This window comes from Mus musculus, chromosome 16 (genome assembly GCF_000001635.26).
Source record: "Mus musculus strain C57BL/6J chromosome 16, GRCm38.p6 C57BL/6J".
Classification (NCBI taxonomy): Eukaryota; Metazoa; Chordata; class Mammalia; order Rodentia; family Muridae; genus Mus; species Mus musculus.
The window spans coordinates 50,717,681-50,734,533 of NC_000082.6; the positions used below are offsets into that span (position 1 = coordinate 50,717,681).

The 16,853-nt window shown below is 41.8% G+C and overlaps 1 long non-coding RNA gene and 1 other non-coding gene across 2 annotated transcripts; one reads left to right on the forward strand and one right to left on the reverse strand.

Moving 5' to 3' along the window:
* Positions 1-9,070: 9,070 nt before the first annotated feature.
* Positions 9,071-15,093, reverse strand: Dubr (Dppa2 upstream binding RNA). Its single transcript, NR_028300.1, has 2 exons — positions 14,738-15,093; positions 9,071-10,529 (listed from the first exon to the last, which is right to left on the reverse strand). It is a non-coding gene; the product is annotated as a Dppa2 upstream binding RNA (long non-coding RNA).
* On the forward strand, positions 9,452-9,565 carry Mir6363 (microRNA 6363). Its single transcript, NR_105782.1, has one exon. It is a non-coding gene; the product is annotated as a microRNA 6363 (primary transcript).
* Positions 15,094-16,853: the final 1,760 nt, after the last annotated feature.

The window sequence follows — 16,853 nt, forward strand, 5'->3', positions numbered from 1 at the left end:
GTTTTCTCTGGGCACATGAATCAGTTTAATAATGATTGCTGCCAGTTGGTGGCTAGACATCAGCTTGCCAGCCTACTCAACAGCGCTGCCATCTGCTGTTTGGACTCACAGTGTGCTGCTGCCATGCACCACCTCATTAAGAACGGGACCCTTGTGAGCCATAGACAGTAGCTTATTCAAGTGAGCTGAAGCGAACGCCTCCCTAAGCCAAATTTGTAGAGGCTGCATGCATCTCTTCCTCCTTGGAAACTGCTCTATGCTGATCATGCAGTTTACGCTGACCGTGCAGTCTAATGGCTCATTGACAATGATTGTCTAGGTGTTAGTTCTTCAAGCCTGCTTCTCAAGGTAGCACTGAAATACAAATATGATTATGCAAAATATTATTCCTATGAATTTTTTTGATGTGATGGTGATTATAGAGTCAACATCTTGAAATGATACCAGCCACTGTCTTGCCGACCACAAACATTTCAACAAGTCTATTGTGATCAACTTTTTTTTAAAAAAAGCTATTACAATTTTATTGTTTTCTTTTAGTTTTATGGGATTTCTGTTATGTGGCTTTTAGTTCTTGGAAGCAGACTTTCATAATACGTCTCTCACTTTCCCTACTAAATATGCCCAAAGGGATCTGGGACTATAAAATATTTGTATTTGTTTGACAAAATGAGTGTACTTTCTCAGTCCTCACATCTGTACTTAGCAGCATGCAGATGTGTTTCTTGAACCCGGTGCCTGATAGGGCCTCTGGGTTTTCTTTCCTGGTCAAATAGAGTCTGAGAGTGGGGGAGCAGGTCTCAGCCTCTGTGTTCTGCAGGATGAACCCTCGAGGCTCTCGAGTACAGTTGAAATCATGGCTCTTATTAAAAAGCATGCTTTGGATGAGCATTTGAAGATATGTGAAAGTCAGGAAAGGTTGGGTTGCTACGGGGCTCACCAATAGCTTCTGCCAACATCACAGAGAACTCTGGAGATGAGGTGCAGGCCAATTTTGCATTCCTGCAATGATCAGTCATGGGCGTGTGTCACCCTGTGAAGGAGTGTGACATTAAATGACATGCTTTGTGTTGTGGAGGCAAGTTCAAAGGACATCTGATGGCAGAAGAGACCTGACAGTTTGCTGCTTGCTAACTTTCCACGCAGCAAATGGGATTGAGTCCTTCTCTGAAGGGAGACCAGGGCAACACTCGGTAATGCTTCTGTACGAACTACATCATCCCTTTTGGAAAGGTGCCCCACATGGCTGCACAAGAGTGACCCTGAGAGTCTGGCACTAAAGAAACTTTTCAATGCATTTCTCTCCTAGTGTCAATTGTTGTACAATGAATTAGGGGTACACAGTACTTAGTTTGATAATTATCTCCCTACATGTACAGGATCTTGCATGATGTGAAAAAAAAACAAACAACCCCCCCAAAAAAACTCAAAACAACAAAACAATAACAAACCCACCAAAACAACAACAATAACAACAACAACAACAAAAAAAACAACTATAAAAACCAAATGAAACCAAACCAACTACTCATGGTTCTCTTGTCCTTCAACCCCAGGTTACCAGTCCTGCCTGAAACTCTGGTATCCTCAATTAATTAAGTCACTCACTCAGGTGTATGGCAAAGTGGCTTTATTTTTTCCATAACTGAACACAGTTCTTACATATTGTCTATGCTATGTATGTGAACACACACACACACACACACACACACACACACACACACACACACACACACTCCTAAAGTCCTTTATTTTCAAGATAAATACAGGCATTGCATTTTAAAATAAGCTAACAGAACACCTACTATATATTGAGTAAATTATACATAACAGAAACATCTCATACTTCTGCAGGCTAGAAAATTCAAGATCAAGGCACTGGCAGGGTCTGTGGCTAGAACACACTTAATTACTCACAGCAGCTGTCTGTTGTCACTTGACAGAAGGGTAAGTGAGCTCCCTTGAGCCTTTTTAATAAGGGAATATGTTCTGTTCACTCCTGGAAGTCCCAGCCCCCTAATATCATCACCTTTGGGAGGGGTGAGATTTGAACATATGACCTTTGTGTGGTGAAGGGGTCCACAGTACTTCCTTTATACTCAGGGCTGCATCCAAGCTCTAAATGGTTAGAGGATACAGCATTTGACTCTTGATTGGTGTCTATCTGTGACTAGCTTCAAGAACAATGAATACTGGCCTTTTTGGTAATCACTGATATGGATCTGCATCTTGATATTTGACAGAATCTAAAGCATTTTCAGAGGTCACACTGTATTTCTCCAAAAAGTCCCTAAGGTCTGCAGGCCATTGCAATTATTTTTCCAATGTTCTCAGATGCACCGAAAAAAGATTTTCTTGTCTCCCGACACTATAATGACTGTATATGGCAGTGTGAGACCCCTATACTTAGGCACCTGCAAATTCAATAATATTGTACCTAGACCAACTCTACCCAACATCATGTCTCAGGGTAACAAGACAGGGCATAGGACACCAGTCTCTCCATTTTTTAGACCATGTGCATCCTTTCTGGAGCTTTTTCGGGTTGTGATTTGGCGCATGGATTTATTCAGAGACTTTCAGCAGCAATAAACTCTTCTGCTTTCTCTTTGAGAAGTACTACTCACTGGTGATCCTTTCTTCAATGCCCCTCTCTGAGTGAGTGTTGAGGATGTAGGGAGTGACATGGAGGGCTAGGTATTTCTCCAGTGTGTTAACTCTGAAACCATGATGCCGGTCCTTGGGAAAAGCAAACGCCACTGAGCTTTCATTCGGATGTTTCTTTGGGTGCGCCTTTGATGATTTCTCTCTTCCGAAACACTAAACGTACAATGTGGTCCAAGGGCAGAATAGGCCTGGATGCATACTGCAGTGAGTGAGAAAGGAAACGTTTGTCTTCCGAGGAAAAATTACCCATTGCTATTTCTGTATTTATTCCATTGGTTGTCATCGCTGTACAAACACAGAAGGACCCCAATTTATGTAGCTTGCTTGGTTATGGATGGCTCAGAAGAATATTGTTCACAACTCAATATCTAAATACATTTCACTCAGTTTATCAGTTTCATCAAAATAAATGGATCTCCTGGGAGCTTGATGGAGATTACACAGACAATAAATACTGAGTACATTCAAAATATTGATCTTTAAACCATCAGCTCCTCCATGCCTCAACAGTTTATACCCCCCATCTTATTTAAGTGTTTAAGTTCTTGGTAACGGTTTTCAGGTTTCCACTGTAGAAATCATAAATCTTACGGTTTGTTCTTACATATTTGAAACTTTCTATTCTTAATACATTTTAAGTATTTTAATGTGTTCAGTTGATGCAATGTAAGGGTATAGTTTTTGATATTTTGACATTAAGTTCCAGTCATTCTCCTAGCCTGTAGAACAGTTCGAGTTTTCTACATGGACAATCATGCGTGGTGTGCCTGATATGCATGACAAGGACAAACCACAGTTGTGGGGAATCTATGTTTTACTACCAAGTAGCATGCCAAGTGTATGTTTTCTTAATAGATAACTATCAATTTCCCTTCTGTTGCTAGTTTTATTTATTTTGTTAATGCATGTTGATGTGTTTGCTTTCTCTGCAGCTACGGACATATGGTTTGTCTTATTCTGTTATATGATGAATTGCATTAATTAATTTTCAAATGTTCAACCATGTAGTGATGTATTGTTCTCCTTATTACGCGGCAGCTTTCCTTTGATAATATTTTGTTTAGTATCTGAGCATCGACGTTTGTGAGACTTACTGGCTCCTAAGCAGAAAATTGGACACCTTAACTTCCCTTACTTTCTCTCTGGAGGCATCGTGGGGATTATTTCCAGGAGAGAAGCACGAAGAATGGGTGTGAAGCCCCTTCTTTCCACAGTGGCATCAGACTTCATGTAAATAATGGGAATTCTCGCGAGGTGAAGTTTATGATGCATTGCCATTGGCTATCCACTTTAGGACTATGAAAGAGTCTGAAATGGTCAAAGTATGGAGGATATTGCCCATGAAAATGCTGTATGAATGTTACAACTATCCAAGTATATGTGAGATGCAGCCTAACAGGCTTTACGTCATGAATGAGGCTGAGATTCACCTCTTCACAGTGTAGTAAAATGGTTCACCTGAGGAAGAATGAAAGACCAGAAAGAATGGAATCCAGAAGCTTCGAGACTTCTGTGTGCTTTCCTTGTCCATAACTGAATATATATTTAAAATTAATAGATTAACAAATCTATAATGAACAAAATACCTGATTTCTATGAAATTTTCAGGTTGATTCAGGAAATCTTTGAGGTTGGGTCTATAATTTCTCTTTTGGATGTTGTTTTGTCAGGTTTTGGTTCCAAAGTTCTATATATCATCTACAGCAAGGAGCAAGTATTTATTTCCTGTATCAGGTCAAAAGGATTGCTATTTTCCCAATCAATTGACAAATCCTTCAAGCTTGGTACAGTTTTCCTCTTAAGGATTTAGAAGAGTTTAACAATGAGATTGTATCTACCGCCAATTCACTTCGTGGAAAGCTGTGTGTATGGAGAATCAAAGGGCAGTTCTTGAGAGGTAAATTGTAGGTGTGCAGCCATAGATTGTCGTCTTTCCTGACTGTTAGAATGATGACTAGTTAAAAAATTCTGCACAAAGTCAGTTTAGATATGCTGGGACTGGCAATGCTATATACTGAAGAAGATGCTGGAAACATCTTCTGAAAGAGACAGGACATAGTCCTGGGAGTAAGTCTTCTCGTTGCTTTTCTGAGGGAACTAGAATACGAGAGTAGAAGCATACAAATTTATTTACTTAGGAGTACTTCATTGGTGCAAAGGGTTTATCATCTGGCTTGGTCTGCTGCCTCCCAAACTCATGTGACAAAACTATAAACTGCCAGTGTGAACATATTAACAAATGGTACCTTTTACAGGTTAACTGATGAAGGCAAATGGGATTAATGACCTCTAAAAAGGTTTACAGGGCCAAGAAGTGGGAGTGGGTGGGGAGGGAAGTGGGTGGGGGAGGGTATGGGGGACTTTTGGGATAGCATTATAAATGTAAATGAAGAAAATACCTAATAAATTTTTAAAAAGAAGGAAAAAGAAGAAAAAATATTACTTGGACTTAAAAAAAAAAGGTTTACAGGGGAGCTATGTAGATCTCTTTCTCTCTTAGCACTCCATTCTGTCATGAGGAAATAGTCTATGTCCCCTCTGGAGTATGAAAATCAAAAAGAGGCACATGCTGGGCCTTTACTAGATACTGAACTTATTGACATTTTAATTTTGTATTTCCATCCTTCAGATCTGTGAGAACTAAATTTATTTTCTCTGTTAATTTGTAAGCATCAGACATTGCTGCAGTAGAAATACCAGAGAATGAAACAATTTCCCTGATAGAGCTCTGAAAAGAGAAAGGGTCCTTTCTGAGCAAAGTAGTACACATTGCTCTGGTCAATAGGGAAGATATAAACCAACTGAGGGAACTGGTCATACCGGAACTGGTATGTTGTGAGGTAGAAAACCCACGTGACTTGTTTCAAGGCAAGGACCAGAGGACACACAATTCACCAAGGTCATCAAGAACACTCCTATGAGAGGGGACCAGTATCATCGTGATAAGTGTCGGTGCTTGCATTAGGTTGGGGCTGAAGATGAGGCGGTCACGGAGCTGGGCTTGTTAATATCACTCAGGGTAATGGACCCTGAAGTAATAAAGGCCCTGCAGGACTGGTGCTTAGCTACCAAAAGCCAAGAGGCCATAATTACTGTAACAACTAGTGAAATTGGAGGGGTAGTTAAGTGGGCTTGACTCACAGGGTGTTAGGGAGATGATTAATTGAAGGTAACACCCCTCCAGGCAAAACAGATGAGCAAGTAGCAAGGGTGTTGCTTAGCTTCTATAACTAATTAAGGCAGGAACTGAAAAGCAAGATGTTAATGGTACTGTCCCCGATGAATCTTTACAATTTCTTGCTCCGGTTGCCAGGCATGAAGAAAATTGTAAGGACTACAGAGATGGGAAAAGTGGCTAAGCCTTAACCAATAAAGACCCTGTTATATAATTACATGCACATATTGTGATGACTCTCTCGTTCTTCCCCCAATGGACTTTTAGCCAATTTATGAGGGTGACTATTCACTGAGAAAGGAGGATATTCAATTCCTGCTAGAATTGGCTAGCCTAGGCTCTGAGTTGATTTTTGGCACCTAACCATCTTTCTGGCAGTCACACCAAGTCTTCACCAAGTAGCGGATGGGCAGAAGACCGAACTGGAGTGAAACTGTACCCCTTGGACCTTCTCCTTGGGGAGAGTTTACGTGGCCCTTGCTGCTGCTCTGAAGCCACTGTCACTTTCCTGCCATGGCTACATTTCCTTCAGGTTCATTCCACAAGAACAGTAACAGCAAAGCAGGTGTGTTAACACAGACGTATTCTTGGGAAGTAGGGGATGTCTCCACTGGAAAACTTTGACTTATCAGCCAACCTTAAACTTGACTGGAATTCTGCCGAAGGACAATCATCTTAATATTCTGTCTTTCTCTATTAGGGTTTTCTATAGACACAGAACCAACACAATACATCCACCTATTCACCTAAATTATAAAGAATCGTCTTATACTACTATAAAGACAAAGTCCCATAATCTGCTATCTGAAGTCCTGTGTCCCAGAAGCACTGATGGTGTAAGACCCAGTCCAAGGTCTGAAGATGGATGCCTGACTTCGACAGTCAGGGAGATAAAGAACTCAACCTCTCATCTCTGGTTTGGCTTTATTCTAGTCCTCTATAGATAGCCACACTGGGGACCACAATCTGCTTGACTCAGTTTGTCAGCTCAAATGTCAATCTCTTCCCGAAATACTCTATGGTCATACCCAGAAACTATGCTTAATCAGGTGTAGGCCAGTCGGCAGGTATACCAAGTCACGCATGCATATGGCTGACTAGGTTACATGATCTAACGGCTCTACCTCCACGGATTCCTCTCATTTTCAGCTCTCACAGGAATTTCCCCAAATGAGACTCTTATAATCAAGTCTTTGTAAGTGCTTGTTGGGAGGGCTGGACTAACAAACTTGCACTTTGTTCTGGGAGGAATTTATATTGGATCAGTAGGTCTCTATTCAAGCTTGTTCTACAGTTCCTTGTTGGGTGGGGTTGGCTTAATCTGGCCAGTTGAGCTCTCTGGCATTAAGCATAACCTCTCAGGGATCCTGTTCTCAGAGCAGACTGTTAGCTGGGGCTGGCTGGAGGTGAAATGGTCCTAGTCTCATACCAGCTCTGAGAACTGGGAAGCTGAGTGTTGAACAAGAGGTAAACAGTGATCTCTTTGTAGATTCCTGCAAGTTTCTGTCTGCAGATCTTCCCTCCTCATTGATACTTCATCATGAAAATTCAACTGCCCATTCTAACGTCAGTCTTTCTCTCCACTCAGCAAATCGTTCTGCTCAAACAGCTAGAAAACTAGCCTACAGAAAAGCCACAGGCTGCAGAGACGGCTCAGAGGTAAAGGATCTTGCTGCTTTTGCAGTGAATGGGGGTTTGGGTCCTAGTACCAAGGTACTATGGTAGTACCAAGTGCTAAGGTAGCTCATAACCTTAACTCCCGTTCCAGGAGAAACCAACACTGTCTTTAGGCCTCTGTGGGGACTGCATCCCAAGCTCATCCCCTGGCTTTTAAGAACATTAACCATCTCTTCACAGTTTCTCAACATAAATACTTAGATATGTTTACAACTATGCATTTCCACTGAGCTTTTTTTCTTTTCTTCATTTTATTGAGGGGGGGGGTAGGGTCTCATGTAGCCCAGACCAGCCTCTCTTGAACTCTACTTGTGTCCAAAGATGACCTTGAGCTCCTGCCTATACTTTCCATGTACTGTGATTACAAACATGCATCACCACAGAAAATGTGGTACATTTACACAATGGAGTACTACTCAGCTATTAAAAAGAATGAATTTATGAAATTCCTAGGCAAATGGATGGACCTGGAGGACATCATCTTGAGTGAGGTAACACAATCACAAAGGAACTCACCAATATGTACTCACTGATAAGTGGATATTAGCCCAAAAACTTAGGATACCCAAGATATAAGATACAATTTGCTAAACACATGAAACTCAAGAAGAACGAAGACCAAAGTGTGGACACTGTGCCCCTTCTTAGAATTGGGAACAAAACACCCATGGAAGGAGTTACAGAGACAAATTTTGGAGCTGAGACAAAAGGATGGACATCTAGAGACTGCCATATCCAAGGATCCATCCCATAATCAGCTTCCAAACGCTGACACCATTGCACGCACTAGCAAGATTTTGCTGAAAGGACCCAGATATAGCTGTCTCTTTTGAGACTATGCCGGGGCCTAGCAAAAACAGAAGTGGATGCTCACAATCAGCTATTGGATGGATCACAGGGCCCCCAATTGAGGAGCTAGAGAAAGGACCCAAGGAGCTAAAGGGAACTGCAACCCTATAGGTGGAACAACACTATGAACTAACCAGTACCCTCGAGCTCTTGACTCTAGCTGCATATGTATCAAAAGATGGCCTAGTCGGCCATCACTGGAAAGAGAGGCCCATTGGACTTGCAAACTTTATATGCCCCAGTACAGGGGAACGCCAGGGCCAAAAAGTGGGGGTAGGGGTGGGTGGGAGGGTATGGGGGACTTTTGGGATAGCATTGGAAATGTAAATGAGGAAAATACCTAATTAAAAAAATTATTGAAGAAAAAACAAACAAACAAATGTGCATCACCATATCCAGGTCCCATAAACAGTCAGTTTCACACTGTCTCATAGTATTTTTAAAATCAGAAGTCATCTCAAAACATATTCTAATTTCTAATTCAATTTTCCAACTCATTAGCCATTGGGGATTCTGCTTCTTACATTGCAAGCATTTGGAATCCTTTGACAACTTTATATGCTTGATTTTCAGGTTATTCATATTAAATATGGTTTCAGTCTTTTGAAATTTGTTGGGACTTGGTCAGTGATCCAGTTTATGACATGAGTGTGTAAATATTCTGATGCGTGCCTTACAAAAGACACACACTCCTATGGGTTTGGATGAATTATTTTACATTATGGCTTGCTCACAGGCATAAGAGTGTCATGTACTCTATAGAACTCAACATGTACCAAGTTGAATGACTCATCACAGGATACATTGACAAATGTTAACACTGACCCTTTGTAAGATGGCGGTTATCCCAATGCAGTTCTTCTTGTATATCTACCAGTTTCTCTCCATTAGTCATATGATTTCTGTCATTAGTGCATCACGAGAACAGGAAAGAGTCTCTTAGGGAAAGTCTATGGCGAGAATTTATAAAGCTCACACGAGAGTTTTCTTCCTTCGGCCCTTCCCCCAAAGCAGCTGTTCATGAGACTGTGTGAGACCAGATATCTGACACTCTCCCTACTGCTCAAACATTTTGAGTAGAATCAGGCTTTACTTTTTCAATCTTTCGAGATAAAATTCCTCTACGTGGTCCTGTGATTGTCCTCTGACGCACTCTGTAGACTGGACTGTCCTCAAAATTGGAGAACTACCTGCCTCCATCTCCCAAGTGCTGGATTCAAGGTGTGTGCCACCACTGTCTGGTAAGAATCATTTCTTAATTTTCCAAATTCCACTGTCGTTTTCTCTTATAAATAAACATGACTTGAGGTTAAAGCTGTTATAAACATATACCTTCAAATATACTTCACCTTCCTCCTGCCAACCTTATCTACATAAGTATGATTATAGAAAGAAGTGTGAATAGATTTATTCAGGACTAAAAATGTATTATGCAGGTTATGACAGGCTGTTTATACACTGCTCAGATCTTTTCAACTTTGGATTCAGGTCATGACTCTGGAAGACTGGACTCTGCTCTTTGTTAACAGTGCTCTGAGTATCCATGATTCCAAGCATCCAGTCTCCTTACCCGAGGCTTCTCTGATGTGGCAGTACCAAGCAGGTTCCCTACAGGGATGGCAGAATTGACATTTGAAGGGAGAAACCCTCACACAGAGATAGCTGCTGATAGAGAAGAAAACTCCTCCTTGCTGTCTGTCTGCCTGTCTCTGTGTCTCTCTGGCTCTCTCTCACTCCTCTCTGGCCCATCAAAAAGCCATCAATCAGACAAAATTTATTAAGATACATGGGATGCTTTTTTCTTAAATAGCTAGTGAGCTCTTGACAATGCTTCCCCAATTACCTTGGATTCTCTTTCACGTGTTCAGGTTCAACCCCTCGGTCTTTCTTTCCTTCTCTGAGGGTCACATTCCCAGTAGAATGTATCTACTTTTTATTTCAAGTGTTACTTTCCAGAATAACGTAGATTAAAGGAGTAAGGTAAGCAGGCCGTTGCTATATTACATAACATGGGACGATCATTCGCTTGACTTTGTGTAAGCCAGAGAACAACAATTCATTCAGCCGGGAGCATCCTTGGTGGGTTCCATCTTTGTCCTTTTGTCTCTACAACCAGAGATGCATAACACACAGGCTCACAGTCCATTCTGAGCCTGGCCACCTAAGGAAAAACAAGAAGGTGGTCCAGGTTAGTTTGTGATTGAATAGGCAATTTTCTGTGGGATGTTGGCTCTGAGCATCTTCCTGAGTAAGGGGGTCCTTGGCAGTTTGGGTGGATACTCCAGTGTAACACGGGGGAGCCTTTCTTCTAATCAAATGTGAAAAGCTCTTGGTTGCTCTGGAAACAAGAACACCGCATTCATAAGACTCCTCGGTGGAAAAGCTACATCTTTTACTGCTATAATTCTTTCTGTGAAGAAAATCGAAGATAACTTTGAAAAAAAAATGTCTGCTTTACTGGAATCCTTACAGGGTTTTCTTTGTTCATGAAAAAAATCACAGAAGGCCCAGAGAGATAATAGTGAGCTACTAGAAATAACTTAAGACTGCCTGTGTGCTAGCCACGGGCAGAGGTGTTAACACTTCTTTTTGCTGTTGCTGTTGCTTAAACCCATCTGAGGTTCAAAAGACACCACAGAGAAGAACACTGCTTCCAATCTGTCCCTCATAAAATTTGTAGTGGGACAGAAAATAAGAAAACAAATGCTCATGTTAGCAACTCAAACATATTGTATTTGAAATAACAACTACAGACAGAAATAAACTATGGATGGGTAGTGTGGACAAAATTATGTTCCCTCTACAGAAGTCTCACACTGAAGTCCTTACAACCAGAGATCCATAACTTAAGAGTATCTGGAGATTCACTTTTATTTTAAATTCTGTCCATGTGTCTGTGGATAGGTACCTGGGGGTCACCCACAAGAGGGTCAGACACCCTGCAGCTGGACTTACAGGAAGTTGTGAGCTGTCTGATATCGGTCCCAGAAACAAAGCTTTGGTCCCCTGTAAGAGCTACAAGTGTTCTCAACTCCTGGGCCATCGGTCCAGACCCTGGAGGTGAGACTTAAAGAAAAGATTAAAAGGAGAACCTTAGGGGTGGACCATAATCTAATTCACATCTGTGCCAAGAAGAGGTCTGGACTCAGATACTGGGGTTGCTCAGGCGCTTAGCAAAAAGTCCTCAGGAAAACCTAAACTTAACAATATCTTGACTGTGAACTTTTTACCTCCACAACCAAGACGTTTTTCTTACCCAGGCCATTTAGTCTGTGTATCAGCTGTGGCAGGCCCAGCAAACGAATGCACACACAGAGAGGATATTTGGTTTTATTTCTTTTAATCTCTGGCCTCACAGAGAAAATAGTATTTTAACAAAAATCTGAAGAAGAAAAAAAGGCAGCCAAAAGGTAACTGGGGGAGGAGCTTTGGGAAAAGGGAGACCCAATCCTGAGAGCCCTGAGCTGGAGGGATGCCAGTGTGGTTTGAGGGTTAAGAACTGAAAGAGGTGGGTGGAAAGGGCGTGTATAGGAGGCAGAGGCAGACCGTGTGAGAGCGCATCTCAGTCAAGGCAGGACCACAGTGTGCACGGGGGAGATGCTGGGAAGACCTGGGAAGACATTCTGACACTGTCCAGATTGGTGTGATGGTGTGGGCCTGGTGGGTAGCAGAGCTGACACTAAAGGACAGCCACACACAGCACGACTCAACTCAGCAAAGTAATTTTCCACCTACCGTGTTCCTTTAAAATGACCTCTTACTCATTTAAATTGACTTAAAACTTTTAACTTATTTATTAGAACAGTTAACTCCTCTAATGGCAAACTTGGGGTCTGGGTTGTAAACAGGCTATCATTCGGGATGAAATGAATTTAGGAAAATCCAGAAATTGGCTATTATCTTCTCAAATAGCTTTCTGCTCCTTCACACCATCTCCTGCCCTTCAGGGAATGTCATATCATGTGTGTTAGGTGCCTCATACTATTTTATAAGCTACCCAAACCTTGGCTATTCAACCACCACCACCACCACCACCACCACCACCAAAACAACAACAACAACATTTTTTCAATACACATTAACTTCAGAAAAATTCTAAGTTTAGTCAAGTATGCCCTGTGTACCAACTCTCTTGATAACCTCCGATGGCTCCAGTTATTTTCCTCAGTTCTAGCATTTCCATTCCATTCTTTCCAGATTATCTGTGTTTCTCTTGAAATTCTCTGCCTTCACCTATGAGATCAACCCTTAGCAAAACTGTTTACGCTACTTGGTGTGGTATTCCATGTTCCTTTTCTACAAATCCCAGCCTCTAGAAATCTGTTTCTTTTGATTTGTGATCAAGGTGATAGCGTAGAATTGTGAGAGAAGAAGTTTCCACTTTAAAAGGAAGATTTAGGTCAATTGGGTAATCAAATTAAAAAGACTCTTACACGAGATTCCCTCAAATTAATTGTAGGTAGTACATCAAACACTCACACATAAGAGGATGCTATAGGTGAACATTCTTGTGACCTTGTGGGTAGGAAATGATTATTTATAGCTTAGCCAAGGTACTCAATTTACCGGGGGGGGGGGGAACTACACATTTATAATAATCTAACAGTGAGAGAGTTAAAATACAAACTGCAGAGGAGAAAAATGCATTTGGTGGTGGAGCACAGTCAGAATTTATAAGTTTGAAGTCAAGTGTGACTGGCAATCAATAGACACAGCTGAAGAGCCCTTTACTAAAGAGGATATATTAGTGGTTAATAATGGCATGATTCTGCCATCAGTTAACAGAGGTTTTTGTAAATTAACACTATACAACCACCGGATGTTGGGGAAGGTGGAATACTGAGAATTCTTATCAGACCAGGCTAGTGTAACAGTACACATGAAAAGCTCGCACTGTAACTCTAACTGTAAGCACAGGAGATGTCTGAGCTATTCAACATACAGGCATATATATCGAGAGGTGTATTCATGTGACAACAGGTAAGATTAATATTTACCCATGTGAGCACTATTTGTAAGAACACGAAACCTGGAGATAAATGTACAGTATCACTAAGGGAAATTGGCCACACATTATTTGCTTACTACACGATTGGACTTTTAGAGAATGATCCCAACAGGCAAGTCTATAGGCAAGATTGTCGGTTGTTTGGGGCTTGAGGGATAAGGGCTATCTTTGGAGGGCATCTATGACCTGATAGTTATGGTCCCACAAAGTGAATATAAAAAAAAACCCAAATCACATACTTTAAATGGATGAATTGTATGGCTTGAACCATATCTCATTATTACCATTATTAATACAATATTTTGTGTATATCCAAAACACTGGAGACCACACAACATAAGAGTAAAAGAATATTTTTAAACGACCCAATTGCGTGAAACAGCATGCATAAACTCAAATACAGTGTGGAATGAAAGGAGCAGGGCACTGCAGACTATTGGATGGATAACTATTATGACAGAAAGAACAATTAGAATACTTAATGCTAAGGCAGTGTCTATATTTAGCATGAGTGTGCTTTCTTTGTTACGGACTGCGATGAAGGAGGCTTGTACTAGATTATATCATCTAGACTGTTGCCAGAGTATGTTTGTTTAAGTACTGAACTGCATTTGTAATCGGCATACTATTTTCTGTGCTGTTTTTCAACAAATGTTAAACAGCTTCAACAACCTAGTTGTTCAGTAAGTGGTCTTACCAAGTGAGCACTGAAAAAAAAAGAGGGTTAAAAGCATACATAAAGCTTTTCAAGTTGTTTTAAGTTTGTTGGGATTATGTAGAATTTCAACATTCTTCTATACACTTTTCAGTATGTTTTAAATGATCACACTGGACATATCACAGCAAAAGAGACATTATCAAAACACAATAGTTTACCTTTTTACACTAAGCCAATTTATCCAAAGTGTTGGACTTTACTAGCCACGGAAAGTGACCGATTCAGAATAAAAGACTAGCCGGTTTGGCTACTGTTCTAAGAGGTTCCTGGCGGTCTTGACTGGTAACCGGCCAGGGGAGGAGGCGCAAACAGGTACGTGGGATTCCTGGGCTGGTGTTCAGAACCAGGTGCAATCGAAGCCTGGGCATCCTTACAGAAACTGGATCCTTTCTGCAAGCACCAGAGACGCGGCGCCAGCTCCCAGAAAGTGAAGGATTTGCCTGCCATCGCAAATCTGCAAGCGTTTAAGGCCGGCGGCCGTGAGTGGGTGTTTCCTCCTCCTATGCAAGGTTGTGAAAGATGAGTACGTGACAGATTTCGCTCTTCCTGGGGGGCGGGGGTGGGGTGGTCACAGAACTGGTAACTCTCTAATTGGCGACTCTCCAGAGGAATCTTAAAGCACGTAAAGTTTTTTTCTTTTTACCTGGGCTGGCGTTGGCGGGTAAAGAGCGGGGTGTGGCCGGATGCCTTCCGCGGCTCAGGATGCCCTGAACGCTCAGGACGCTCGCACTCTTGGGGCGGAGTCCACTCTGTGTCAGGACACAGTCCCGTTGGGACAAGAGGAGACTCGCATCCCTTCAGCCGGCTTAGAGAAGCGGGAACTTCTTCGGACTCGAACAAGGTGCGATGCCACTCCGAGCAGCCTACGCGGAGCAGTTTCGCCTTTTTTCCATCGCCGGGATCTTCACCGTTCTGACAGGTCTGCCCGTTGCTTTGCAACTTTGCTAGAAGCGCGGCCTGGGTGCGGCTGACAGCTCTACGCACGCGCGGTGCCGGTCCACGTCCCGCCTACCTTAAGGCTCCTCCCACAGAGCAGGTCACGCCCACCGCTTAGCTTTGGCTGCTGGCTGAGCTGCGGCTAGGAACCAGTCGCCGCTGGTGCTGTGGGCGGAAGAACACACACTGGATTCTGAATTAGTTGTGAACAGTGTCTACCTTCCCCCAGAGATAACATCCATACTAGACCTGTGTAAGCGGCGAGATCCTGTGCTTCAACCTAGTTTCTCAGAATAAGCGATTTTTCTCCATCGGGGTTTCTCAAGCACCCGTGGTGGTAGAGATTCGGGCTAGGTGATCATACAATGTGTCCATAAGGTGAAGTGACTTAGTATTTTGCAGCATCCCCGATTTCTAGTCTCTGGGTGGCAGCTTCAATCTCCACCCCTCTTATCTCCCTGATTCTGAGCAACAAGAATATACTCGAATTCTGCTACGTATGTGCCCATATTTGACTACAGGCTTAAAATACAGCAGGGGTCAAGAAATGTAACAAGTTTAGTAACCTCTATCTGATAGAGTTAATATGATTTAATTTCCTCAGTTGTTCCAAAAAATATTCAATTTTTACTTTATCGTTTGTTGGTAGAATTTAAATCTAGGATTAAGTTGATTACATAACACATTTAGATGTCAATTATCGGTCTTCATTCCATTTAGTTCAGTTCTCCACCCCCTCTTTGCTGTTTTCTTGACATTGACTAGGATGGGTCTCCTCCCAGAGTATCCTTCACTCTCTCTATTTGACTGTTTCTGCATATTGGTAAGACTGGTGGAAATTTTACCTAGATGATTTTTCGGTTTTCAAATGACTGTCTACCTATTCTAACAAGATAACTTTATAAAATTCCTTTTCCTCTTTACTTCTAGGGATGTGAGATACCACCTATGTCAATTTCTACACTGTACATGAGTCCTGATCTATATAATTTTTCTTTTCCACATTGATTAGATATTGTCATATTCGAAATTTATCCTTTTTAATTGTAGTCTGTGCAGCGTATTGCAATGTCTGAAAGGGCTTAGGCCTGCCTCATTGCGGCTTGCTTTTACATTATTTTTTCCCATATAAACAATAGAATATAGCTTCATTAAAATACTTTTGGAGAAACGGAGAATAATTTGATGTGCTTTCCCATTGGAGAACGGAATTTATCTTTCCTTTTATTGAAAATCCAGTTCTGTGACATTCAACAAGACTTTCTAGTGTTTTCCATATAGGATGCTTACATGTCTTGCTTATAGCGTAGTCCCTTTTGCATCTGCACTGTAAAAGAGCCTCATCCTATCTCTTCTTCCTCATGAGTGCTTGTTGCCCCAAACGACGACCATAATTTCTGTATGTAATTTTATATCTTGCTGTTAGGTTTAATTTGTTGCTGATTCAGGAGCTTGTCATCGGAGAACATCTTGCTTTTATGTCATTGTAGCCGTTATCCACTAAAGCTCAGACTGCCCTTGCTTGGCTCTTCTTACCTGACAGAGCTCCAAGGGTCTCCATGCGAGCGTCCTTCCTTCCTGAGGTGATATCAGCTCCCGTGTCAGCTCCCAGGCTTATTCCGGGGTGGTTCCCACTGTGTTGTTCCAGACTGAAAACCAACCGTTGCCCAGGGAGCCCTTACAGCTTCTGAGGCAGCCAGCTGACTGCAGCCTGTGAGCTTCAGGATGCTCATTGGCTTGGCATGGCTTCTGACTCTTCCACAAAATATTTAGAAAATATGTAATTTTTTTAAAGAGAGAAAAATAAAAGCCAATTTGTGGTA